The following is a 27,337-nucleotide window of genomic DNA, read 5'->3' as shown; positions in this document are numbered from 1 at the left end:
ATTCGCAGCCTTGGCTGCAAATTGGAATCACCTGGGGAGCTTTTAAATAGACACCGGGGCCCCACTATAATCCAATTTAATCAGACTCTCTGGGGTGGGGTCCAGACTCATGATTTTCACAGCACTCCAAGAGACTCATGTGCCACCAGGACTGGGGACCAGTCGACCAGAGACCTAGAAGCACTCAGTGGTTGGAAAAAAGCTACAGACTCAACTAGCATTGCAAGAGCAGGAACTTTCTGTATAAATAGGATTCCCTTTGGAGGTTCTGACCCATCACCTCCTGCTCTCAGTCAGCCAGGGAGCACAAGGGAAGAAAAACCAATGACACAGCTTGGAATCAGGGTCTGCATCAAACCAAATGTGGGCTCTCAGAGCACTGAATTTCTTGGAGAAACAAAGTTGTCTATAAGACCAATCATAAGATCACTGTTTCTGTCATTTTCAGTCCCTTCTATGACTTTCATTATTGTCATCATCATCATCACCACCATCACCATCATCACCACCATCATCCTCACCACCACCATCACCATCGTTACCACCATCACCATCATTGTTGCCACCACCATTATCACCATTGACACCTCTGCCGTGTCTAATACTCACTGTCAAATTCTGTGCTAAGTGCGTTATGAGTGTCACTGATGTCTGGCACACAACAACTCTTCGGAGTACTGCAGTTTATTTTCCCTATTTTCCAAATGAGCACATCACAGTTCAGAAATGTTAAACAACTTGCCCAAGGTCACACAGCTACCAGATGGTGAGGTGGAGATTCCAACAGGCAGGTCTGCCTGGCATTAGATTAGGTGCTTTTAATAGGAAGGGGAAGATCAAACATAGTATCATGACCTAAACTCCTAAATGTTAGAGAACAGCCAGGAGGGAACAACCAGCACCTCAGATAGGAGTCCACTCCTAACCAACCCTGTGGCCATCTCCAGTGATGGGAGGCCACTGGGCTTGGGCAGTGAGTGGTGGGAAGTTACCCAGGAAAGCTGTAGAAGGATGGTCATGCTCCAGGGCCATGGCAGGCAGGGTACCATGGTCTTCTCATCCCAGAGTCCTGAGAAAAAAACGAAAGCCTCATCTGATGGAGGCCTCTTAGGGAAAGTTCCAGTCCACTACCACCATCCCTGGCAAGGGTCCATATGGACTGAGGTGGCAATGCAGGGGGCTGTGGGTGACACATCACTCAGCCACATTTGGCAGCTTCTAACAGCAGTTCATAGGCCCAGCCGATCCCCAGACGGCCTCACAGACACTGGGGACAGCATGTGACCTGCTGTAGCCAGCAGAGTGGCAGCTGCCCAGCACCTGGACGGGAGCCAGGCTGGCCGCGGGCAGGGCTGCCAGATGTTGTGGGGAAACTAAGCCAGGCCTCCACGCTGTCCCTCCAGATGCTGTCCCATGTGGGTTGTTTGCTCCACCATGAAGCCACTGACACCCATGTGAACAAGCCCCATGAGTCTCAAAAGGGAAAGGCAACTGTGTACTTTCCCTCACTGTCGAGATCCATTCACCGCCAGAGACATGTCCAGGCACGCTACAAACAGAAGTTGGGCAGGGTGTCTGGCCTGGACCCTTGGCCCTCCCAGGAACCCATAACGCACCCCGCCCTGCCCCCCAGCCCAGGCCACATCTCAGGAATCACCCAGACCACAAATCAGGGCTTCCCCTGGAGTCTCCTTCTCCCTCACCCCAGAACTAATGGCTCAGTCGTCCACTGGTTCTGCCTCCTAAACAGGTCATGAATCTCCCCGCTCCTCCTGTCCCCGCTCGCCATGCAGGCCTCGCCAGCACTCAACATAATCCACGGTGATGACCTCCTGAGAAACCCTATGCTTCCACACCCACCCCTCCAAGCTGGTGTCCACGGCAGCCAGCAAGATCTTTCACACATGATTCAATGTCTGAAAACAGGTGTAGGTGGGTGGGTGGGTGTGTCACAGAAGACACAACTTCCCTAATCTGCTCACTACCCTCGCCCTGACACTACCAGTCTGCCATGGCAGACTGTGGGGTTCAGGGAGCCCACTCTAGCTCTGAGGTTGTTCATTGCAGCAGGGAATGGCCCTAAGACAATGTCTGGATTCATGTCCTATTGCCTGGAGGAGGACACCCCATGTGGACAGCAGTTGTCTCCCGGTGGTAAGACCTGGGGACATTTTTTAAAAATTTCTATCATGCTGGTACCTGCAATCTACTACTACCTGCACTCCTGTCCTCGCCCTGCCACTGGCCTGCCTCTCTGGCACAAGTGGCTTGCCCCGTCTGACCCTCAGTCTCCTCATCTGCAAAGGGGGAGTGATTAGAGAACGTGCCTCTCGGGATTATTGCAACACGAGCCTGAGACCATTCACTGTGGAAGCTTTCCATTTGGTGTGTTTTCTGGTTTTGTCTACAGAGATTATATATTAACCCTACTTAAGACTCCCTTGCTAATAGGAAGGCGAGGCAGTTTCCGTGTGAATCTTTTCCTCTCCATTTTCTATAACGGCTCTGTGTTTCTATAAAGGAGGAAAAAAACCAATAGCAGGAGTCAAGAATTCACATCTCTAGCACAAGTCCCCCTGGAGATGGTAGACGTGTCCCCTTAAGCATCCAAATCAGCAGAAATGGGAAAAAGCCTCAGCCAGCCGCACTCTGGATCCCGTGCCTGGTGAGGAGCCTCCTCCTGCCTCCCCCCCACGGGCCCCCGGGCCCCACGCAGCTGATGAGTGCAGCCAGGACGCCACGCACTACATCGTGAAGAAACCTGCAAGACTTGTACTGTTCTGCTAAATTAAAAAGAAAAAGAGTATTAGCAGTGCAAAGCTAAATTGTATCCACTACGATTAAATATTTATGCCTCGGGGACTCTTCGGGGCTAAATGTAGAAGAACGTGTGTGCTGAGCAGGAGAGACTCCAACGCGGGGCCGCCCGCCGGCTCGCTCGAGATCCACAGCCAGCCCGTGCTCTCCTGACATCAGCACAGGGACCTTCAGCCTCCCCAGAAAAGCTAACCACAGCCTCATTGCACTTTCCAAAGTCCTGGAAGGACAAATCCGACTGTGGCACTCCTCTCCTCCTCTTAGGTCAGGACTTGCCCGAGCCAGTTAGCACGGCCCTCCAGGCCTCCTGCACCTGCTCCCTACTCCTTCCTCCCACTGCCTGACCCTGCCAACTCTGTGCCCGCATGCTACTCCCATTTCCCTGAATAGCCCACAGCCCTCGGGGCACCCTGAACTCAGGCTGTGCCCTCTCCTATAGGGACCTCCCACCCCCCAACCCGGTGAACTTGTATGCATCTCTCAACAACCAGTTTGAAAGAACCCACTTGCCCCACTCCCGAGGAACCTTCTCTGACTTCCCCGGCTACTCAGCAGCTACTCTAGCTCTAGCGTGAGCTAGACCCCTGCACTAGGTCCATATGGACCGAGGTGGCAATGCAGGGGGCTGTGGGTGACAGACACATCACTCAGCCACATTTGGCAGCTTCTAACAGCAGCTCATAGGCCCAGCTGATGATACTGCACCACAGTGAAGCTGTTTGGGTCTGTTTTGCTCCTCTAGACTGGAAAGCTCTGGACTGTAGGGCTATGTCCCATTGGCCATGGCATCCCCAGCTCTTTGCTCACTCCTGGCCCAGAGCAGAGGCTTGACATGCACTTCTTGGCGGGAATGATGGAATTATGTAATACTGTGGCTCACAGTGGCTTCTAAAAGCCAAAGAAGTAAGACACTCCCATCCTTTCTGATTCTGCATCCCACAGCCCACCAGCGTAGGGGCTCAGCGTTGCCCGTCTGAAATCCCCAGCCGCCATATCGAGGCTCCCAGTCTAACAACTGGGAAACCAATTTCATGCCAGTTTGGTGCACATCAGTATGCAGACCGAGGAGGGCTCCTGCTGAAAAATTAATCGAGGCCATTTGTATGCACTGCTCTGCGCTCCGGAGCAGGGCACGAGCATGGCTCCACGGGCTCCCCAGATCTGCTCTACTTTTCCTCTCTGTGATTTTCAAATTCAATCAGCACAAATCATCTAGTTTGTTTTTTTTTTTTCCCAGAGTTAAACAACAAATTGCTTTGCCAGTTTCCAACGTCTGTTGTTTTAATGGGACATGGAAAAGAGCACACAAGGTTTTTTTACAAGTGGTTCCCATTTGTCCTGAGAGGCCCTCGAGCCAGCCACCCCCCCCCCTTGGCCCCATCCAGAAAGATGCAATAGGTAAGACATGCCTCCCCCTTGGGAAGGAAATATTTATTAAGCACCCACTATGTGCTGCTGTCTTCTTTTCAAATCCCCTTTGCAAAATATGTTGAGTTGAGCTCCAGGAAAGCCAAGTAAACAGTCCAACTCCACCCCCGACCACAAGTCAAACAGCAGCAATATGTGTGGGATTCAAAACCAGGTCTCTTGACATCAGCGTCTCGTTTTCTTTTTGCTAACAGGCTACAAGCCAGGGCTATTAACATGAGACCGAAGGCATCAGAGGTCCCATCATTCCCCCAGGCTTCATTCAGGAAGGCTCTCCAGCAGGTGGTCAGACTCACTAGCCAGAAACCCTGCCACTGCCCTGTGCTCCCTGGGTGACACACTGTCAGGGACTCGGTTTGCCCACCTGCCCTTGGACCCGCCTGGAAGGGTTGTCACAAGAGAGCCCAACCCACGGGGAGCACCATGCATCCAGCCCACAGCTCCTCCCTGAGCACCGTCACTGTGCCACACAGACTGGGCACCACCACCAGCAGACCTCCTGGCATTCATTTACACTTCCTCTGTGCCAGACCCGGAACCGGGTCCTGAGGTCCGAGCTCCGCCCATGGAGACAGACCACAACCACACATGTGCTGACAATGTGTGCAGCCACCACGGGAAGTCATGAGCACCAGGGAGGCAGGGGGCCAGGATTTGGATTCCATGGATACCCACGTTTACAGAGTAACTGTGCTCTCCTATTTTTATCTGGTTTCCTGTATATCAGCAGCCCCTTGGCCTAAAAGGGCACATTTGGTGCTGCCGGCGGTCCTGCTGGACAACCTGTAACAATCAGGTAAATTCCCAACACCTACCACCCACTCAAAGCACCACTCACCCCTCAGTCTGCTTGCCAGGTGACATCCTCTCTCTCAGAAAAAGGATCCAGGGCTAACAGGTCAGCTCCCACTCAGTGGGGGAGGGCAGCCAGGCACAGCGCACACGTGGTGAGAAGGGTGCCGTGGGCCCGGAGTCCCTGCCACTCACCCAAGTGTGTGATCCCAAGCAAGGCGCTTCATCCTGGCTCACAACCCTCACCTGTGAAGGGGAACCAGACCCTCCTGCCCTGTCTCTCGTGCAAAGAAGTCAAGGATGTAGATGGCTTTTATAAACTATAAGGTACAGTGTCCCAACACCAGAATAAAAGAAAAATATCCAGTTCAAAAACGAGCAAAAGACTTGACATGTCACCAAGGAAGGCATACAAATGGCCAACAGATAGGTGAAAAGATGCTCAACATCACTCACAATCAAGGAAATGCAAATTAAAACCGCAATGCAATAGGACCCACACTTCCAGGTGTATCACCCCGAGGAAAGATGTGGGCCCTGGTGTCCCTGAGACTGGGTCATCATTCCTGGGGAGACAATGAGGGGGGTCTTAATGAAGGTAAAGGAGATGCGGCCACAGCAACCCTGTCCCAACCCATAAGGGGCAGCAGGAGGTGGGCCCCCAGACGTCTCTGCTTCCGCGGGAGCTTCACAATGAGGCACAGAGCACACAGGTGCCCCCCACTCATCCAGAGGAGACAGGAAGCAACCTTCTCTAACCCCAGGCACTGATGAGAGCCAGAGAGAAGGCTCTGGAGAATAGAGGACAGAGGCTAACGGGCCTACATCCCCGAGCGGCTGCTCCATTTCTTCCTTCCTCCTGGGTAGGTCAGTTCGAAGACCCAAGGAGAAAGGGGGCCCTGGGGACAGGCCAACGGAAGCCAGCCCACAGCATCCTCAAGTCTCCTCTCCTGGCTGTCTCTCCCCCTGGACTCAAAAGGTCACTGACGGCACCTGCTGCTCAGTGTCCTCATTCACACGATGACAACAGGAAACACAGGCCTGCTTGTGTAAGGGTTACTGTGTGAGGAGAAATGGCGAGCTGCTCAAGAATGCACTGTCATCTATCTCCAGGCATCTCCGTGTCCCCCACCCATGAGCCCACGACACTCCAATGTGGTTCTGGTCCCCGCACCCACCCAGAGGAAACTGCAGTCCGGCCCCGTGCTGGAAGCCCTGGGCTAGTACATGGCCGAGGCCCATCCGAGCTCAGATGTCCAAGTCTGGAGCCCATGGTTTCCCACTGACTAAGATGGTGTCTCCCGCAGAGGTCACCAAGTGATACCTGCACCTGACTCCCAAGGAAGGGGGTAAGGCAGCGGAGAGCAAATATACTTGAAGAAACAACTGAGCCTCAGGGGAGGTCTCGGGATTACTGGTCTTCCAGGCCAAGCAGGAAGGGCACGACACAGAGCAGTAGTGACATGGGCATCCTGGTCCTGGGGGCCTGGTGTGGCCTCTGTGAACTCAGGACCTGCATTGGTCTGGTTACCCCTTCTCAGGCCACTGCCACCATGGAGGACAGAGGCCGCAGGCTGGGATATTCCAACTCCTTGGTGCACTCAGACCTGGACCTCCGAAAACCAGATAGATAGTGGAAACCCACAGTAATGGAGCAGAGGTGTGTCGTCAGAGAGCCTCAGCACATGGGCGGCATCGCAGGCTATGGTTCAGGGCCTGGGACCCAACTGGTGTCCCTGAGTGGGTTCCTCCTCTGCCATCTGCCAGCCCCGTGGCCTTGAGCATGTCACTCAGCCTGCAGACGTGGTGCTAACAGCAGGCTTCACCGAGGGCATCGGGAGGATCAAATCAGACCTGAGCATCAGGTAAGAAAAGCCCAGCACGTAAGAAGGTGCTCATGAATGCTGGTCATGACCATCACGGCACATTTACTCAGGTCAGCTCTTGGCCAAAGCATAATGGTCCTGCTGTCACAGAGCCCCATGGCATAGAGGGACAGACTATATAAGGCCTGGCCAGCAGAGCAAGTGCTAGGGGCTCACAGAAGGCTGACTCCTGTGCGAGGGGGTGGCCATCCCTCAGAGAAGCTTCCAGAGAGGTCTGGGTCGTAACTGGAGAGGCCTTGGAGGGGGAAGCTATGGAGCTGGATGGACAACCCCGCCAGGGCTTCTGAGCAGGGTGAGAGGGCAGCATTGACAGGCAGGGGCGGGTGAAGAGGGGCCCTAGGACAACACGTGATGGGTCCAGAATCACCTGAGGGTCTGGCCTCCATGCAGACTTGCAGGGGGGCAGGTCTGGTTGGGGCTCCATGGTGCTGGTTCTCAGATCATGTCTGGGATCGCAGGGGTTTGGACATTTGAGCAAGTTGAGCAGGGGTCAGAGTACCTTTGACTCTGTCCCCAGAGGAGGACAGCAGACCATAGAAGGGCCTGAGCAGTGGCATCTCATTACTGAGTCCTATCGGTGGGTGGTCAACACGAACCCCTGGTGCAGAAGCACCATTTCACATTCTCACCTCTCAAAGTGTCTATTTTGAGCATGGGTTTATACCTCCACAAACGCCTAGAGCCGTGGCACATGGGTCAGGGCACACTCGCACACTTGTCCATTGATCACATAGTCCGCAGCTACCATGTGGACAAGCTCCCAGGCGGTGCTGGGAGCCAAGGGATGCTCGGCCACTGTGGGCTTCCACCGGGTGAGCATCTCGTTGGCAGGGGCAGACTCCAGTTCTCGGGCTGGGGTCCTTCATGGCTTCCCCGCTGCAGACACAGAGCAAACCCTCTCCCAGTCGGGGCAGACAAAGGTGGTGATTGTTTTATGCAGACCCAGGAAATGGGGAATAAGTTCATTTGGGGAGAAGCCTACACTCCTGACAAAACTGTCACGTCCTTGGGCCGGACATCACCTTCCCTCATTTCTTCTGACATTTCCAGCAGGGCGGGCATTGGGAGGGAGTCGCCGGCAAACTTGAGCTGGGCCTTCAACCTGGGCATTTCTGACTCTCCCTGCGGGAAGTGGCGGGGAGGGTGAAGACTGTGGAAAAGTGGGGGGTGGGGGGGGCGGGATTGGGGGAACGGAACAAAATCCTTAAAGGAAACTCAATGCCTGTTCTCAAGCACGGTACCATGAAAAATTCAAATAACCAATTCAGCATGTGTATCGAATGCGCTGTCCCAGCCTTTGGGTCGCAGCCACAGATGTCAAAATGCCACACCGGGCTGGGGTGTGACTGGGGGACACTTAGGATCACTCCCGAGATCTGAGCCTCCAGCCAAGTCTTCTTACACATCCCGCCAAACTCCCATGTACGGGACACTAATCTTGCTGAATCTCGATTCCATGGCTCTCTGTGGCTAATTGCAACAAGCCCACAGTTGTCCCCGTGGACGCAGACGTGCATCGTGTGGCCTGAGCTGTCCAGGCTGCCTCCAAGTGGCTCTGGATACTAGGCCGACAGGCTCGGTAAAGCCAAAGGTGAATGACACGCTTTTGAGGTCACACCCTCTAGGGGTCGCTCTATGCTGCACCTTCTGGCTGCTTTTCCACTTGGGGGTGCTACCAAGGTGGGGCTGGCACCCACATGTCCCACGTGTCGAAGCCTCATCAGTGTGCATGGGGGCCTCGTGGCTGCAGCCCCGTGTCTGCTGCTTGGTGGGCACCAGGTGGGGCCTCGTAGCGTGGAACTCAGTGCACTGAATGCTGAGGGACGCCTGAACCGTGCCTCACTCCACCTGGGGGCCCGAGACTGATTAGATCCCCCTGCGGAGGGGGAAGGCAGTCTTCCAAAGACAGGTAGGACCCAGAGTGGTGTCAGCACCTCGCCAGCTGTCAGAGCCCCGGGTGGGCGGGAGGGAGAAGGCAGGGCAGGCTCACTAAGCACAGCCCAGAGCGGCCCTTCCTCCCGCCTTCCTACACAAGCGAGGGAGCCTCTCGAGCCTCAGCTTCCCCTTCTGTGACATGGGGGTGATAACGCTGTGTCCTCATATTTCCAGTGCCCAGCACAGTGCCTGGCATACCAGAGACCCAGCAGCTCCTCTGACCCCTACAACTTGCCCCCCTGCGTACAAGATTTCCCGAGCAGAAATGTCCCATCTGCCTGACTTCATTCATTCATTCATTCATCTCATAGATGATCAGTGAGCACCTGCCAGGGGCTGAATTGTGTTACCCCACAATCCATACACTGAGGTCTTACCCCCAGCACCTAAGAACGCACCTGCAATTAGAGATGGGGTCTCTGGAGAGGTGAGTAAGGTCAACAAGATGGTCGGGGTGGCCCAGATCCCTTATGACTGGTGTCCTCATAAGAAGATACACACAGAGGGACCCAGGGAGAGACGGCCACCCACATGTCAGAGAGAAAGGCCTCTGAAGGAACCAATCCCGCCGACACCTTGGTCTTGGGCTCCCAGCCACCAGAACTGTGAGATGATCGTTTCTGAGCCTCACAACTCTGGAAACTAACACGGCACCTGACAGGTGTCCGAGTACTGACACCTGCCCCACACTGCTCGGGTTGCTTTACGTGTGTTAACTCCTTTCGTCTTCCCAGCAATCCTGGGAGATGGGTCCCATAATTAACCCATTTTGCAGAAGTGGAAACTGAGGCACAGAGCAGGTAAATCACTTGGGAGGCATCGGGGGTAAAGGGATGGCCATGACACTGCCCCTGCCCTCAGGGACCTTGGTGTGCAGTCTGGGAGTCCAGCAGGTAAACAAACACCCGCCAGGGGCTTGGGGAGGGGGTGGGGGTCCCATTTGGGCCGAACCAGGAAACACATGTTAGCCCTTGACAGGCAGAGAGGAGGGAGGAGTGCGAGAACCTTCCAGATGGAGACACAGCAGGGGCTGAGGCTCAGCAGGACTATCTCTGTGGCACATTGAGGAAAAGATGCAAGGAGGAACCAAAAAAAAAATTATTGGGCTCAACTGAGAAGGGCCCTCAATGCTCTGGCCGAGCGTGCAAACCCAAGAGACTCTCTCTCTCTCTCTCTTTCTTTCTCTCTCTCTCTCTCTGTCTCTCTCTCTCTCTCTCTCTCTCTCTCTCTCTCGTTGGTGGAGAGGAAGGTGCCGCCATTTCCCAGGGTCTCGGCTATGCAGTCACTGCGATGTAGGGAAGAAGGGATGGAGCTGAGCAAGAATGACAGGCTTCATGATATCGGGCAGCAGGAGAGGGGAGGGCAAGGCCGCCCAGGGGCTCCTGGGGCTTCACCCAGGCCTCACAGTCCTTGCAGGGGGGAGGTGGAGGGGGCTCTGGAGGGCAAAGCAGACTGTCAGAGCTGGTGGGGCCTTGCAAGCAGCCCCTTCCACCAGCTCTGCTGGCATGAGGAACGGGAGGCTCAGAGACACTGAGTCACCTGTAGGAGGTCACACGGCATTTGGTGGCAGGGCCTTCTCACAGCTGCCAGGGTGAGCCTCTTCTCTCCTAAGGAAGGAGAGACCCGCCCCCCTAATGGCCCCCACCATGCACATTGCCCCACTTGGGTATCTCTCGGACCTGGGACTCTTCTCTTCCTGATGCCCTACCTCTACCCCCACATCCAGGCCTGGAATGTTCTTTTCCCCTTTGGGAAAGAACAGGTCCACCTCTGGTTAACTTCTCTGCCCTTCGCTCCTTGCTGCCATGCTGCTGGCTCCTTGGAAGAGTTAAAGGGGGCAGTGGCACATGCCAAGCTGAAGGCGGCAGGGGCCTGGGCAGAGGGGAAACCCAGACCAATGGCATGTCCGAAGATAAGGCCACCTCAGTATCCAAGGGGGCACCCTGAGATGAGGGCAGGACCCTCCTAGCTGGGCAGCTCCAGGCGGCTTTTTTGGGAGTGGGGGTGGGGGTCATTTTAAACACTGCACCTCAGTGCCGACCAGGACGTGCAGCATCTCCCGCTGCTGTCCCTCTGGAGCCCGTGCTCCTGGGAAAACACCCTGTGGGTCCCCATTCCTAGGATTCCGACAACTGCAGCCACAGGAGGAATTGGTTTAGCCAAACATAAAATCAAAACCAGCTGGCATGGTGGACCTGACTCCAGCCCTGGGAGAGCAGCTCTGAGGGCCTGACTGCCTGTGCTATGGGCCCCCATTTACGGAAGAGCAAAATGAGGCCCAAAGTGACAAGGGGCCATGATCCAAGCCCACCTGGCTGTGGAGAGCAGAGGGCAGCAGGAGGGAGGGTGATCCGAACCCACTGTTTACCCAGAGGAGAGAAACCCCAAGTCAGGAGGCGCACTCAGCTCCACGCCCAGTCAACTCACCTGTAAAATGGGGTAATAGCACCACTCGGACCCAAGGGCTGTGAGGTTAGGTCAGGCTTGGAGCTGGCAGTTGTGGGGCTGGGAGCTCTGGCCTGGTTGTGAGGCCTCAATGTGCACGTACCGTTAACCAGCTCACTCCTGAGCAAGCATGAAGAGGGGGAGGTCTCAGCCAAAGGCCCATTCATGAAGTCTGACTGCTACTGGAGCCACAGGGTCCCCGGAAAGGCCAAGGAGGAGGCGCTGAGGTGGGCCCACCCGTCCAGTGGTGGCAGACAGGGTCCCTCTGGTTTCCTAAATCCCTCCCCCGTGGGCAGAGGCTCACACCTACCAGTGTGTCACTGGGAGACCCAGTGTCTCCAGGCAGACTTCCCTCAGGAGTCAGAGAAGACCCTCCCATCAAAGCCCCCAGACACAAACAAGGAAACTGAGGCCCAAGGAGGGGTGGGCAGGCCTGAGGTCACAGCTGGTCTGCAGAGCAGGGAAGCAGAGCCCGGATCTGACTCGCCTGTAGGCTTGGCCCACATCTGTCTCAGGGGCCATCTATGACTTGATACCCTTACTATGGACAGAAGATCCTGTGGCCCTGTGTCCTGCAGGCTTAGCCCACATCTGTCTCAGGGGCCATCGAAGACTTGAGACCCTTACCATGGACAGAAGATCCTGTGGCCCTGTGTCCTGGGGGCCCCATTCTTTGGGTTATTTAAGGGATAAGGGGGAGAGAGAACAGTATTTAATAGTTTTAAGAATCAAGAATTTCCAGATGCTTCCCCAGCTCCCGCCCCGCCCCAGGCTCCTTTCCAACCAATTCACCTCTGGCAGCAAGAGGTGGCTCCCATGGGGACCCCTGGGTGTGGTGAAATGTCTGGCAGGTGAAGGTCCGTGGGGGCGAGGCCGCTAGATTCCTGGAAAACTGGAGCAATTTTCCAGGCCAAAGTCTTCGTGAGACAGCACAGAATCCACCTCCAAGGAGCCTGACCGCCAGGGCCAGCAGAGGAAGGGGACACGGAGGAAGAGGATGTTAGGGAGCACGGAGCCTGCCCCCGTGTGACGGCTTAGTCAACAGATGGATGGCACAATGAGTCAGTGAACAAATGACAACCTTGGATCCTACACTACTGGACATGGTGCCACACGCATCACCTGTTGAGCACAACAGGTCACAGCAACCCCTGGTCTGTCTGAATTCTACACTGTGAAATTGCAAAGGTGCCCAGGAAAGGGGAGGGGAGGGGGGAAGGCAGGCAGGCAAACGCCTCCCTCTGAATACAGGAACTTGAGGTCCACTCTTCCGCTCTGCCTGCCTGGCACAGGGCGCTGGAGCGCACCTTGGCCACACGGAGCGACTCGGGAGATGCCCCAAGATCCGCAGTTCCAACGCCCGGGGGGTCTCCCCGGAAACCCACCCACTCACTCAAAAGCACGTGCCCGGGCGGGGGGGGGGGGTGCTTCACAAGGATGCTGGCTGTGAGACTGCCCATAATAGCAAAAAGGTGGGGGAACAAAATACCAAGTGTCCCCCCCAAGGGAAATGGATAAACTGCAGGTTGTCCACACAATGGAATATCCCACCCGTCGTTAGGGATCCAACTTATAAACACAACTTTGAAGGGAAAAAGCAAGGCAAAGGCAGAGATGTCCACCAGGGAGCCCGCCGTGTAGACCTAAAGCACACGACACAACGGCATGCCCTGTTTACGGACACAGGCAGATGTGCCGAAACCCTGCGGACTCGGGGGAGAACGGAGTACACCCATGCGCGGAGGTCACGGCGGCGGAGGGCGGGGAGCCAGGGAGGACGTGTCTCTGCTGCATCTGCAACGTTTCACTTCTTTCAAAAATCTCCCAACACATCCGCCAAATGTCAACATCTGTCTAATATCCGTGGGCGTCCAGGGATCAGTTACACTGTTTCCCTCGGTTTAAATAGTTTCACAATTGCAATTCGTTAATCATTAGGATTCATCTTTGATGGGCAGCAGCACCCTTCTGGCAGGTGGCAGGAGCCTGGGTTCCTGTCCTGAGCCTGCCAGCACCCCCGCTGGGGAGCCTGGGGGGCCCCACATGCTCGCTCTCATTGCCATGTTGTCAAGTCCACCCACATCCCCAGTACCTGCACAGATTTATTTGCAAACTGTGACCCTATCCCTCCATGGAAAATAGAACATTTCCCAGGGTGGGATCAGCCAGCAGACAGAAATGACAGGATACAAGGTGATTGCCACATATGCACTGGCTTGACTTGGGGACAACGGTTTGAAGTCTCTGAGCCTCATTTCTCCCATGTGTGGATTGAGTGGGAATGGACATTGTCATTCTGCCTCATACGAGTCCCCAGTGCCCTTCCAAGTCCTTCAGGAGGGACGGAGGGAGGGAGGGAGGAGGGGGGAGAACGTGACTTGGATGGGGAGGGTGAGGCCTATGCTGAGAGCATGCAGCTGGGTTTCCTCATCGGCAGACCCAGGATTCCAGAGTCCCTGCTCCACCCCAGGGCTGCCACAGGACCCAAACAACCCAGGTGTGGACAGACATGAGGACACAGTGTCCCCAGAGAGCCAAAGCCACAGAGCATAGGGACTCAGAGGGCAGCTGCCTGGTTAAACCCAGGCCTCAGGTGTCACTAGCTCTGGGACCCACAGCAGGTGCTCCCCTTGAAACAGCAGTGAGAGGTGGAGCTGAAACGGGGCCAGGGTGGCCTCAGTCACAAGGATGAGTCTGTGGCCATGGGCAGAGGAAAGTCAAGATGCTGTCAGGCCTTGAGGGTGTCTGCACATGCCCGGGGTGGACGAAGCCCCAGGTGCCACAGCCGCCCAGCCCGCTCAGCCACCTGTCACACCACCCCTTCTCAGACAGGGGTGGGCTGGCCAGTTGTACCATTCTGTGCCTCGCAGGCAGCCCGGGCACAGGCCCAGCACCCCCAGACTGGGTGAGATGGCCCATTAAGGGGCTCAGGCCTCCAGCCACCAAGGCCACCTGTTAGCTTGCCACTCCCACCTGAGGAGTGAGTGAAACTGCACGGATGGGAACAGGAGACCCAGGAGCCGCTGAAAGAGACTGTCTGTAAAGGGTGGGAAGGACGCAGTCCGAGGTGGCCCCGAGCCTCCCATCTCCTGGCTCTCCACAGTTTCTACCACTGCTCACAACACAAAGATCTCATTGGAACGAAGGCACACGCCTATTCCAGGGTAACAGAATTTAGTGCTGGGATAGAGTCCCCCCCGGGGTCTGTGAATAACAGCAAACCCCTCTGACATCTGTTTAGCACTCAACAGTTTACATAGCACTTCTTGGGGAGAAAATGTGACAGCCAGCGTGTGGAAGATTGTGTCTAAAACACCAGCCCGTGGGAATAAAAGGCAGCCGCGTGATGCAGAGGCCCAGGTGCAGGTAAGGACACAGAGTCCAAGGTCAGCCCAGCTGACTCCCTAAGCCTCCATGTCCCCATCTGTAAAATGAGGAAGACGGGTGCCAATGTGGAGGGCTCACCATGTGCCAGGGGGCTATGTAAGTGCCCAGTGGGCACCAGCAGGATCCTCCCTTCTAGAGGAGGCAAGCAATGGATACTGAAGTCAGCTCACCCAGCTCGGGACGCCAGATGTGGTCTGCTCGTGGTGCTCACCCTGCTGCACCTGTGTATCCTGGTGACCTCCCTGTAGGGACCTATGGGGACGATGCTTCACAGTTGTTTCAGGTGACCCAAGCCCTCTGTGAGGTGGGTCCTTCCAGGGCTCTCTTGCAGCACCAAGAGGGTGTCAGTTCAAAGGAAGATGGCTTCGGCCAGCTCCTGCATGCCGCCTTGGCCCTGGGGCACCCTGCTCAGCAGGGAGGAGGGGCCCGGCCGCAGAGACAGCCCGGCTGAAGCTTAGGGAAACCTCAGACCGCAATTAGTTGCCACAGCCTGGGCTATGCCTCAGTTTCCCCCTGCCCTCACCCTGGCTTGGCAGCTTCTCTAAGAAGAACACAGGCCCTGACCTCTGCGTCCTGGGCCGGCCCCACAGCATTGCATGCGTGATGTCCCACGTGGTCCCCACACACAATGCCTGGCACAGTCAGCACTAACGCCAAGGCACCTGCCCTGTGCCAGATCCCACTCCAGGTGGGGAAGCAGTCCTCGTCTCTACACAATGCTCAGGGCCGAGCCAGAGGGCAGAGGGGTGACACGCCAGCCCACAGGGCTCAGGGAGGCTAAGTGACCCCTGAGTGTGTCCCCATCATTCTGAGTACATCAGGACAAACCTCTAGCAGCCCTGCATGTGCCTCGGTATCCATAAATCTTCAATGCCGAAGATGGCTGTTGTAAGCTGAATGTGTCCCCAAGATTCATTATGTCAAAGTTCCAGCCCCTAGGACATCAGAAGGTGACTTCGTTGGGAAATAAGGTCTTTAGAGGTAATTCTGAGGTCAACAGGATAGACCCTGGTGCAATGTAGCTGGTGTCCTTACACAAGGGGAAATTTGGATGCAGATGTGCCCACAGGAGGACACCATGTGAAGATGAAGACAGAGACCCAGTGACACTGCCACAAGCAAGGAAGACCAGAGACACCAGCAACCCGCCCTCCACCCCCAGAAGCCAGGGGAGGGGAACCTCAGAAGGAGCTGGCCCTGCCAATACTTTGACCTCAGACTTCCAGCCTCCAGATCATGAGAGAATAAATCTCTATTGTAGAAGGCCCCAGTCTGGTGCTTTGTTTGGTGGCCCCAGGACATTGGCAGGAGCTCCAATGGAGAGGGCAGCCTAGGCTGGATTCAGGTGGAGTGGGAACTGGGCCTCTTTCTCTTTCCTCTTGCCTTCTTCCTGCACCCCTGGACACCCAATCCACCCCCTTTCCAGAGCCCGAGCGCTCCCTGCTGGTACCCTCAGACCATATGATCCCCTGCTGCGTCCATGCTGCTCCTGTTCCAGACACTGCCTCCTCCAGACCGCCAGCATTATCCTGGTGCCCAGAATCTGCCAACCCCTCTCTGGGCAGCAAACCCCTCCTACGTCTCCCCTCCCCCAGCCCCCCTCGAGCTCCTTGCTCCACCATCTCCCCACCTCAACCTGTGGACCTCAGAGACCACCCAGAGGAGACAGGCAGAGTGATGGGGATGTGCAAGAGACAAGCGTATTTTTAACCTATTGATTTATATTTTATAGTCTTGCTGTTGGTGTCCAGAGTGACCAGGGTGGGCAAGAGTGGAGAGCCCTGCCCTGAGGGGGGGCTTATCTTTGCTTGGGAAGAAAAAGCAAACAACTTGCAGATAACTTTCTTAAACAAGTGGAATTTACAAATAATACAGCAAATGCCACCCTGCATCTTCTTGGGGTTGGAAACACAGCAATGTGAAACAACGCTGGTGTGGTGACAGCACCTGGTGTCACCACTGCAAGAAGTCTTTGTGGACATCTGCTCAGGCACAGAGAAGCTCCACACCCCAGCCATCCCACCCTGAGATGCCCGCCCAACTAAAACACACATTCTTTACACCATATAAAGTCACCTAGAATGGACAGAGCATTAGTGATCTTGCAATAACACCAAAGTGGGAACTATTCAAAGCCACCCCGCAGGGGAAAAATAGATTGTGGTACAGTCACACAGTGGAACAGGACCCAGCAGTGAAGGCACAGGACAGTGACAGGGAAGTGGATGGATCTCACATGGCTGCGTGAAGGCAGCAGACATGCAGGACAGCATCCTGCTGGGTCCCGCTGATACATCCAAACCAGGTGAACTGAGTCTATGGGGAAGACAATCAGAGAAGCGCTTGCTCTGGTTGAAGAGCAACTAGAAAGAGGTTCAGGAATGTTCTGCATCACGATAGGATGTAGTTTACACTGTGGGCATATTTGCCAAAATTCATCAAACTACAGTTAAGACGTGTGTACTGTATGTGTGTGCATTTTCTCCCAGTAGGACCAAGAGAAATAAACACAAGTACAGAAGGCAAGTTGGTGGGTTTTGCTTTTCAGAGTGGTAGTGGTCAGCATTTCTGAAACTACCTTTCTCACATTTTAGGACTGACTAAATGAGTGTACACATTCAGGATAATGGAAGCCAGGCTCCTCCCCGTGGAGCAGGAGAGTCACAAATGTGGGAAGGGTGAACACTCGGCCGACTCGGTCTTGTAAAGACAGGTGGATGGATGGATATATCAGCATCACTGGCACGTACGTATCTATATATATATACATGCTGGTTTCTCCATCTGCAACCATCTGCCTCTCTATTTCTATCATGTGTACATCCTTCCTCCCTCTCCTGCCTCCTTCATCCCCGTCAGTAAGAGGTGAGGTTTGCACTGCCCTGTTCACCAAAACAGCCTAGAAGTAATGACACCACATTAACAGTGGGCACATCTAGGGTCTGGGTTTTGGTTTCTAAACACCATTTCCCTCGGAGAGCAGGCTGCTTCAGACTCGATTTGAGGAGAGCAGAGGACGAGCCTGGAAGAACTCTTGTGCCACAAAGTATGGAGAATGCTCCAAGAATGATGGGCACAGGTTGGAGACACACCAGGCCAGCTCACAGGGGCTCCTGCTGACCGAATCTGGAGTGATTCAGGCATGAGGACAATTGACGGTAGTATACTAGAGCCTATTACATAAAATAAAAACACACGAGTCCACGTTGTTGAAAGAGAGAAAGGAAGAGAGAGACAGAGACAGAGAGAAAGGGAAAGCTCCTTTTTTTTTTTTTTTTTTTTTTTACAGCAGGAGGCCAGCTAATAAATTCAGAAAGAAGAGGAGTTAGCCAATGATCTGTGGGTGCTAAAAGGAACGGTAAACACTTGATGAGAATGGAGTATTTACCTATTCTCAGGATACCTTTCTAAACATTACTTACTAATAATCATAAGGAGAACAGTGACTTTACAGAGGTCTGATAGCAAGTCCTCCGAAACCAGCAGCACTGGGCTGGCCCAGCCAGGCCTCCTGATATGATGCACGGAGCACACAAGGACTCCTGCCAAAAACACACCACAGCATCTCAGTGCGAGCAAACCCAGACTGATCCAGAGCAACAGAGGAGAGCGGCTGGGGAGCCAGGCAGGTAGAGCCTGGGGGCCCGGACTGGACCAGAGTTGGGTCTGGGAAGTGGAATCTGGACGTGCAGCAGCCCTGGGGCTGCCGTAAAGTTTAAACACGGGCTGTGGGTTAGAAAGGCAGGATTGCATCAGGACTGCAGTCCTTGAAGTAGACAAATGTGCTGTGATTATCTTAGGCGGTGTCCTCGTCCTCAAGAAACAGGTGTAAAGGGACTCAGGGTTGCCAACCTACGCTCAATATATCAGGAAAAAAGAGTCTGTGAATATCAAGTACATGAACAGAGGAGAGGACAAAGCAAATGTGCACAGGCTTCTGGGCATCAAAGGCAGACGGGAGTTCCCTGTGCTGTTTTCACAACTAAGTTTAAAATTATATCAGAATTGGGGCACCTGGGAGGCTCAGTTGGTGAAGCATGTGCCTTTGGCTCAGGTCATGACCTTAGGGTCCTGAGATGGAGCCCTGCGATTCAGGGGCAATCAGCCGCTCCCTCTGCCCCTCTCCCTACTCGTGCATGTGTGCATGCACTCTCTCTCTTCTCTCTCTCTTCTCTCTCTCTCTCTCTCAGATAAATAAAATCTTTAAAATTATATCAAAATAAGCATACCCTCCCCCTCTAAAAAGATGTAGGGCAACCAGAACTTAAGCAGTGGGGTCTCTGGTGACTGGCACTCCACTTGGGGGAGCTGGTCGGTACCTATGGGACATGTGCACACTGACCCCCACAATCCTGCTCCTCAATAAAATCCAGCAGAGATGGGGGAGAGGCATGTGCATTCTTAGATGTGCAGAGACATGGTCCATGCCAGCCCCAAACTGGAAGTGACTCAAATGCCCACTGAAAGCAGGACACATCAAGCAACTGTGTGCTCGCCCAATGGAACCCTACACAGAAATGGGAACACCTGACCCACAGCTCCGCACAGCAGCTGGGATGGACATTAGATACAACACTGCACCAAAGAAGCAGGGGTAGAACAAACAGGCAGGGTAGGGGCTTCAGGCAGGTGGCGGGGCATGGAGCCCCAGGAGGTACACAGTGGCTATTGGAAGTGGGGACACTCTGTCCAGATTGGGTGCTGGCTTGGTCTGTGGGTCTTCAATGCACCAGACACTTATAATGTACGTCTTTTCCTGGATACATGAACCATTTCAATACAAATTTAAAAATAAAAAAGTCCAGAAGACAAGGCTTCTAAATGCTTTTTAAAAACCAGAAAACAAATCAAATGTTACATCAGCAGGGCACCATGGTAGGCCCACAGCATGCAAAGAGGAGAACATCCCAGGCCTAGGGAAGTGCAGCATCTGGGGAAGGAGAGCAAGGTGGCAGTGTGGGCTGGACTGTGAGGTGAGCCAAGGATCTGCTGGCACAGGCCGTTCACACGGCAGGACAAGGCCTTCTGCTCCCTCGGCCCTGTGCCCTCAGTCCCTGTCAGGTGGGAGTGGGGGCCCCAGAGCATCAGCACAGCACTGAATGAAGAGCAGGTGCATTAGAAGTGTGTTGAAATGAACAGACCCCTGCCTGCCCCAGGCAGCTCTGGATAAGGACACCTGACATGTCCAGCCCCACCTTTGGCATGGAGTCCAGTGGCCAGCTGCCACCCCTGCAGCCCAGAGAGCCCCCTGCTACAGCCCCTGAGGCCGCTGCCAAGCCTGGAGACAGGGAATGCTCCCACTGTGCACTCTGAGGCCCAGAATGAGTGGGGGTGCCACACGAGGGGCTCACATGCACCGGGGGAGTCCCTTACCATCAGGCCCCAGCCCACCCGCCCTGGAGAGGGCACTGGAGGGGTGGTGAACAGGTGGGCACAACAGGCTGGCTCTGGAATTCTCTACATAATGACTGCGACTCACCCAGTGTTCACTCTCTTGCTTCAGAATGCTTTCCAAGACCAAGGAAGAAAAAACTAACATAAATGTGTGTGTGTGTGTGTGTGTGTGTGCTTGCAATCAACATCTCTGTGTCTGTGGGTCAGTCCGCACCCTGCCAGGCTTCCAGAAGGAGGCAGCTGACTGGGAACCAGGAGGTGGACGCGCGTTCTCGGTCATAGAGGACGTGAAGCTCTGCTAGGCCACCTCCCCCAGGCGGCACAGCTGCTAGGCCCAGGGCAGAACTGAGCCGACACACCATTTTAAGGAAAATGTAGGAAATAGCAGCTTTAGTACTTGGCCAGCTATTAAGTTCACTTAATCTTCTGGCAAAAAAAAAAAAAAAGAAGAAAGAAAAAGAAAAGGATGGACACAACTGGGTGGCTCAGTCGGTGAAGCCTCTGCCTTTGGCTCAGGTCATGATCTTGGGGTCCTGGGATTGAGCCCTACATGAGGCTCCCTGCTCAGTGGAGAGTCTGGGGCAGAGGGGCTGCAGGTAGGGCCACCCCGAGGCAGCGGCACAGGGGTTGGAGGCGGGGAGCACAAGATTTACAACTGCAGCTGGCCCGACCGGTGCGCTGGAGGCTGCAGACTCACCCTTCAGCTTGCTCTACGCCCTGCTTCTCCTGCCGGGCCTCCTCGGGGCCGCCCTGGCTGGCCCCGTCACTGTTCCCCCCCATAGCGCGTAAGGGGCCCTGCCGTGTGGCATCAGGACCTACAGGCAGCCAGGAGGTGCAGGGCCCTGGAGCGCTGCCTGCAGACCGCCTGGAGCAAGCCCACCACCAAGTCCCGGCCCTGCCACCTGTGCCCGGAGGTGAGAGCTGATGCCAGCGGCAGGCTGAATGCCAATGCCGTAGAGACAGAGGTCCTGGCTGTGGTTGAACAAGCCCTGTGAGTGGCTTCCCAGCCAAAAGTCCACAGCCGAGTGGGAGCAGACACAGTGCATTGCCAAGGCCATCCTGAGCATGCTGGGCAGCGCCCCAGACACCAGCCTGCAGGCTTGCCAGGGCCCTGCAACACCTGTGTGCCCTGCTCCCTCACTGCCAGCCCCCCACTGGAACCCTCGGCCACCCAGGCACCACCCTTCACAGAACGAGTCCCTCAGCCTCTGGCCCCTGCCGGTTCCTGCGGGCCCCATGTGCCGGGACTGTGTCGAGTCACTGGGCTCCTGGGTACCGTTGAGTCCAACCTGTCTAACTCAGCAGACGTGAGCACAAAGGCGCACTGTGAGTCCCTGGGGGTACCTGGGGGTCAGCTCTGCAAAAATTAGATCCTCCTTTCTTCCTCCCATGCTGACAAATACTGAAGCTGGCCACAGCGCTGATGGTCTGGGCTCCTGCAGCTGATGTAGACAGGGGCCAGCACCTGAACCTGGTGTCACCAAGGACGGAGAGCCAGGTCATGACCTGTGAGGTGTGTCTGCAGGTGGCCCAGGAGCTGGAAGAGTGGCCGGTATCCAAGTGCCCAGAGGTCATCAACACTCACACCCGGGAGTACGTGCATTCATCTCTGCCTGCCTCCTTAGCCCGGGAGTGCATCACCTTGTATGTGTCTACCAGCATCTCCTTGGGGCACCTCATGACCGGAGTCACCCCTGAAAGGATGTGCAAAGCCCCTGAGGTGTGCGACAACCCCAAGCAGATCCAGGAAATTGGTGAGGTCCTTGCAGCCACACTGTCCTCAGGGGCAGAAGGCGGCTTGTTGTATCAGGTATTCAAGAATCTGCTCAGCCACATCACCAACAGCTCCTGCAAGCGTCTCTAACAGATGAAGAGGCCTGACATGTGTTGCTCCAGCCCACCGGCCCTCCGTCTCCATCACTGCGACGCTGCTGCCAGGAGGACAGGCAGGCTGAGCCTGAATGTCTGAGCCCCTCGACGCTGGCCCCTGCCGATGGCAGTGGCCTCTGGTACCCCCTCCACCTCTCTGATGAACACCCCAGCTGTGAGCCAGGTGAGGTCCTGCCTGGAGTGAGAGTGTGGCCATCACAGGCGGGGCCCATCCCTCTTGTCAGCCAGTTTGGGTGCCAGGGGACTGGACTCGGTCCCTTCCATAGTCGCCATCACTTGCTCAGGCCAGAGCTTCTCAACCTGGGAGCCCCGGGGGGTGTCCCATAGATGCACATGAGGTGTGAGTGTCTGTAACTTTTCTTGGGAGGAGGCTGGGGCTTTGATCACATCTCCAGGAGGTGCCTGGGCTTCAAAGCAGTCCTTCCCAGGCTTCTGCTCACCCCAGAATCTTCTTCCTGCACCCCACACTCTCAACCGCCCGAATAACAGGCAGACAGAAACCCTATCCAAGGAGAACAGGAGGTGCTGGGTAAGAGCCCCCGGGGACAGCCCGGGGTCTGGCGCGGCCTCTGGGGACCATGCAGCAGCATGGCCCAGCACTTGCCAGCAGTGGCAAACCAGACCCTTCATCCTCCAGAGCCTCGGTTTCTTAAACCGTACGGTAAGGGTTGCCACATCTGTCTCGTAGGGAAGTTCAGACAATTCAGTGAGATGCCCATAAGCCTCTTCCCCCCACAGAGCCCCATCAATCTGCTGGGACTGGCAACACCCAGCTCAGGGCTCCCCAGAGGAATATAGCTGCGCGTGTATTGAATAAACCAAAAGCATTCTCCAAATGCCGTCTGCAGCATCCTTACCCTCATGGAAGTCCCGGACCATGAGCCGCTGTGACACCTGCCCTCCTCCTGTCCTTTCCCAGGGTTCCCCTCAGTACAATCTGGGCATCTGCTGTGTTTTCTGCTCAGCCTGCGTTGTCACTGTGTCTCCCTGGTACCCCACGCATGCTCAAGGACAGTGGTGAGACACAGTCCCTGCTATGGCGGGGGCCTGGCATGGGGCTGGCACGCAGTAGGCGTTCGAACATTTGTGGGACACACACAAGCGTGTTTCACACAAGGCCTGGCCAGGGGAGGCCCAGCAGCTGCCTTCAGACAAATCCCCCTGGAACAACAGAAGGGCCCAGGCCTGGGTTGGAAGGGACCTGAGTGGGTTTTCTTTTCCAAGATGCCACACCTGAGCCCTTAGGTAGACATCTGGGGCCCTAGCCATCACCCCAGGAAGACAGGCATGCTTGGCCTGAATCTCCATACCCCTCAACCCCAGTCAGCCCTAAGATGTGGACAGCAAAGGGACCACCAATCTGAGGGCTGGACATAGCCATAGGAAGGCAGCTCCATATCAGATTCTGAAACGATGCCCCCGGATGGGTGGACTTCCAAATGATTGGACCGGCACGAGCCACCATCTCCAGGAATGATCCTAGAGAACGTTGGCCTGTCGGTGTCCTCACCAGGGACCAAAGCTCATGCCTCTGGGACAGGACAGAGTCTTGGCTCCTATCTAGCCTATCACCTGCCAACACTGTGTGAGATGTCACTGGTCGCACATGGCTGGCCTTCCAGAGCCCAGGAGAGGGTGAGTGACATACGGGTGACCCAGCCATACAGAGCTGAGATGCTTCCCAGACCCTCCAGCCCTGAGCTCACCCACCTTCCCCCAGTGCAAAGCTACCCACAGCAGGGAAGGGAGGTGGATTCCCCATACTCCCCTTCACTCTGCTCACCCCCAGCCTGGAGACCAGCTGCTCCCACTGACCCACTGGGTAGCCAGGACTGCACGGAGGCCCCATCGGTGCTGTCCACACAGATGGTCATCCGTGACCTACAAGCCCCGGAGCATAGCTGGTGAATGTCCCTCCGCTCCCAGCTCCAGCTCCAGCTCCAGCTGGATGGGGGCCTGGTGCAAGCTCTGGGCCTGCAACTGGCAAACAGAGCTTCATGCACTGCTTCCACTGCCTCATACATGTTCATCTGAAGATATCGTATGCCCCGTTCCAGACCACTGTCTGAACGTCGCAGTCAAGCTAGTCAAACGAATATTTTGGTTTCCCAACGCCATGGGAAACCCAAGAAGTTACATGTACACTGTACCACAGTCTACTACGTGTGCAATAGCCTGTGTCTAAAGGGACAGTGTGCATACCCTAACTAAAAAATACTTCATTACTAAAAAATGCTGACCATCATCTGCGCTTCCACAGAGTCATAACCACTGATCACAGATCACCATAACTAATGGAATCAAAGTGGAAAAGTTTGAAATGGTTCAAGAATTACCAAAGCATGGCCAGAAACACAAAATAAGTGAATACTGTTGGAAACGTGGCACGGACAGCCTTGCAGGGTTGCCACAGTCCTTCAACCTGTAAGAGAGACGCAGAGTGTCTGGGAACTGCAGGAAAACGAGACACACAGGTAAAAAAAAAAAAAAAAAAAAAAAAAACTTCATTAATAAAACAATCAGAGAGGGACACATGGATGGCTCAGTGGTTGATCATCTGCTTTCAGCTCAGGTCGTGATCCTGGGGTCCTGGGATCAAGTCCCACATCGGGCTTCCTGCTAGGAGCCTGCTTCTCCCTCTGCCTGTGTCTCTGCCTCGCTCCTTGTGTCTCTCATGAATAAATAAATAAAATCTAAAAAAAAAAAAAATCTGAGAAACTGAAAACAAAACCAAACCACCGTGGCATGCCTGTATCATCACCTGCCCTACCCCAAGGTGGCGCCTGCCCCAGGGAGGTGCCTGAGCCTCTGCCAGGTGGGTGCTGGGTGTCCTCCAGCTCCAAGTGTCATCCTAAGTTTGAGGGAAACCTACAGAGGGCAAGCTTCAGGCTTTCCCCTCCCAATCAGCGTGGAAAGGGTTTGGGGGAAGAAATATATTTGGTTGTTTCTCGTTTGAGACTCATCCTAGAAGAGAAGTGATATATCAGTGGAAACGTTGCACCAGATGTCACCATACCCAGTAACGTCCCTCTTTTGCAAAGGCTTCATGCATACAAATTCAGGGCTCTCCTGGAAAATGCAGAAGAGGAGTCACAGTGGGCAGCCACCTTCCCATGGCAGGAACACACGCAGCCTGAGCCCAGGGAAGGCACGCAGGGGAGACCCACACAGCCCAGTCTTTCCTTCTTCCTTGACTTTCTCTTGGACCTCCAGGCAGGAAATCCTCCAGGATGCTGTGCAAATATCCTTCAGGCCCAAGGCAAATAATCTCCCCTACGCTGGGAAGAAAGCCTAGAAAAGCTTCCCGAGCACATGTGAATACAGCATATGCCCTGGGAACTGGGACAGTGGCCACTGGTCACCCACCGAGGGCTTCCACCCTGCCCCTATCAGGCACTCCCCAAGACCTCTGCTTGGCATCACTCCTTACCCCCACGACCACCCCGAGGCAGGCGTCATTATCATTCCATTTCACAGAGGTGGAAACAGAGGCCAAAGAGGCTCAGCAACTGGTCACAGGACCAGCTGGCAATAAAGCCAGGAGTCAAATCCAGGCAAGAACGGGACCCAGGGCCTGTGCTCCTAACCCTCCCACCTGCTGCACCCAAGAGGCCAGAGTTCAAGTCCTGACGCCACTGCTCCGTGGTCTCAGCCTCGTCTTCCTCATTGTAAACAGGACGATCCCCACCTCCTGGGGTCCGCAGCAGGATGCATGACCATGTGTGGAGGGCACAGCTCAGCTCAGTACGCACACCGTCAGTGAGGGCCCTGTACAAACCCTCCCCCACCCAACATCTTTCCTTCTGCGTCTCCAGCCCACCTTTTCGAATTCATTTTCATGGTTTGGTTTGGTTTTTGCAGATCTTCCTCTTAAGACACACTGTGATTTCTGGGCCCGACACGGCTGATTAACTAGCCTTCCCCAGGTGAGCATCTTAACTGCTCCGCCATTTCCATGTGCTTCCCTCCCCAAATTCCTTCTAGACTGGCGAACCAGGCTGGTCCACTAGCTGGAGCTGAGGCCCCGGGAGAGCGGCAGGACACCCCAGGAACAGGCCTCCGTGGGCGAGTGGAGGGCATTGGGGACCACTCACCTCACCCAAACCTCCAGGCATGGGCATGCGGACTGCGGGCGTGTCACTGTGCGTGCACACACTCACATCTTCATGGAAACTATCACGCAAAGTCAACAGCTGGCCAGGGGTGGGCCCCAATCCCAACTCCAGCCCAGCCTGGTGCTGAGAATAGTGAGCCCTGCCTCTCTCCCTTCTCTGCCTTCTCAGTCTCGGCCGCAAAAGGGCCCAACAACCCGCAAATAGCTTCTGCAAGTGGAAACCCTTGCTCCAGGCCCTGGACCTGCCTCCTCCACCCCTCCCAGCCCAGCCTCACCCCAACTGCTCTGAGGTGAGGGACGGTGCCTCCTGCAGAACTGTCCCCAGGTCACCGCCCTGATACTGCCCGCGCTGCTCCTGGCTTATCTTCCTCCCTCAGCCGCTGCCACTACAGAGCACACTGATTTCACGCATTACTCGCGCCCATGCTCCTCTCCCGTGTGTGTCAGGAAGCCTCGCAGGGCAAGGCCCCCACTGTTCCCATCTCCTCGGACACAGCTGGCTTAGAACACGGCCCCATGAGTGTTCTAATGTGACTGCTGGCTCTATGTGACATCATCTTCAGCCTCAATCTCCCTCCAGCACATAGGCAGGGACCACCAGGCCTGGACACCTCTGTAGAGTCAGATGTTCCTGAGAAGGCCCAGCCAAGGCCAGACCTCCCAGGAACACAACACGGACACTCCATCCCTCAATAAAGGAAGGCCAATTGGCTCCACTTAGTTCCAAATGCCTTCCCCCAGATGCTGTGCTAATATCCTTCAGGCTCAAGGCAAAGCCACGTCCAGATGGACTACACCAAGGACGCACAGCTCAGCTGGCCTGGGCCTGGGGGTGCGAGGCAGCCACTGCCTCCCCAGAGTGCCACGCAGGCAGTCCCCAGGGCCATTGCACCCGTGCCCTTCTCTGTGGCCTCTGGACTCTTCCCCCACCATGGTGGTCAGCAGTCCAAGGCAGCATCACACCCGTTCTGGAGTTATGGGCACATTCCGGGTGTTGGGCCCCCCTCACCCCACTGCTGCCCCACTCAGGCATTCCGGCCCCTCCTGGAGCCGCACAAGCAGGTACATCCCAGGGGGCAGGAGGCCAGGACTGTTTTTTCTACTTTGCTCCCAGCTGGAACATCTGACACTGGTCAGGAGGGAATGTATGTGCAAGATGCCCAGGCCGGCAGGCTCCAGATGTGCCAGAGCTCTGTGGCCCAGAGAGGGACAGACAGACAGGGTGTTGCTGGGAGTCCCAAGCTCCAGC

The 27,337-nt window shown here is 55.4% G+C and overlaps 1 protein-coding gene and 1 long non-coding RNA gene across 2 annotated transcripts in view; both read right to left on the bottom strand.

Moving 5' to 3' along the window:
* The window catches only part of SORCS2 (sortilin related VPS10 domain containing receptor 2), a 459,489-nt gene that overhangs the window by 228,674 nt on the left and 203,478 nt on the right, over positions 1-27,337 (bottom strand). The gene's annotated exons all lie outside the window — the stretch shown is intronic.
* LOC144299648 (uncharacterized) lies at positions 24,462-26,589 on the bottom strand. Its single transcript, XR_013366294.1, has 2 exons — positions 26,069-26,589; positions 24,462-25,043 (listed from the first exon to the last, which is right to left on the bottom strand). It is a non-coding gene; the product is annotated as an uncharacterized LOC144299648 (long non-coding RNA).

The sequence above is a fragment of the Canis aureus genome, chromosome 2 (genome assembly GCF_053574225.1).
Source record: "Canis aureus isolate CA01 chromosome 2, VMU_Caureus_v.1.0, whole genome shotgun sequence".
NCBI classification, from domain to species: Eukaryota; Metazoa; Chordata; class Mammalia; order Carnivora; family Canidae; genus Canis; species Canis aureus.
This window is presented reverse-complemented; position numbering and strand designations above follow the sequence as displayed.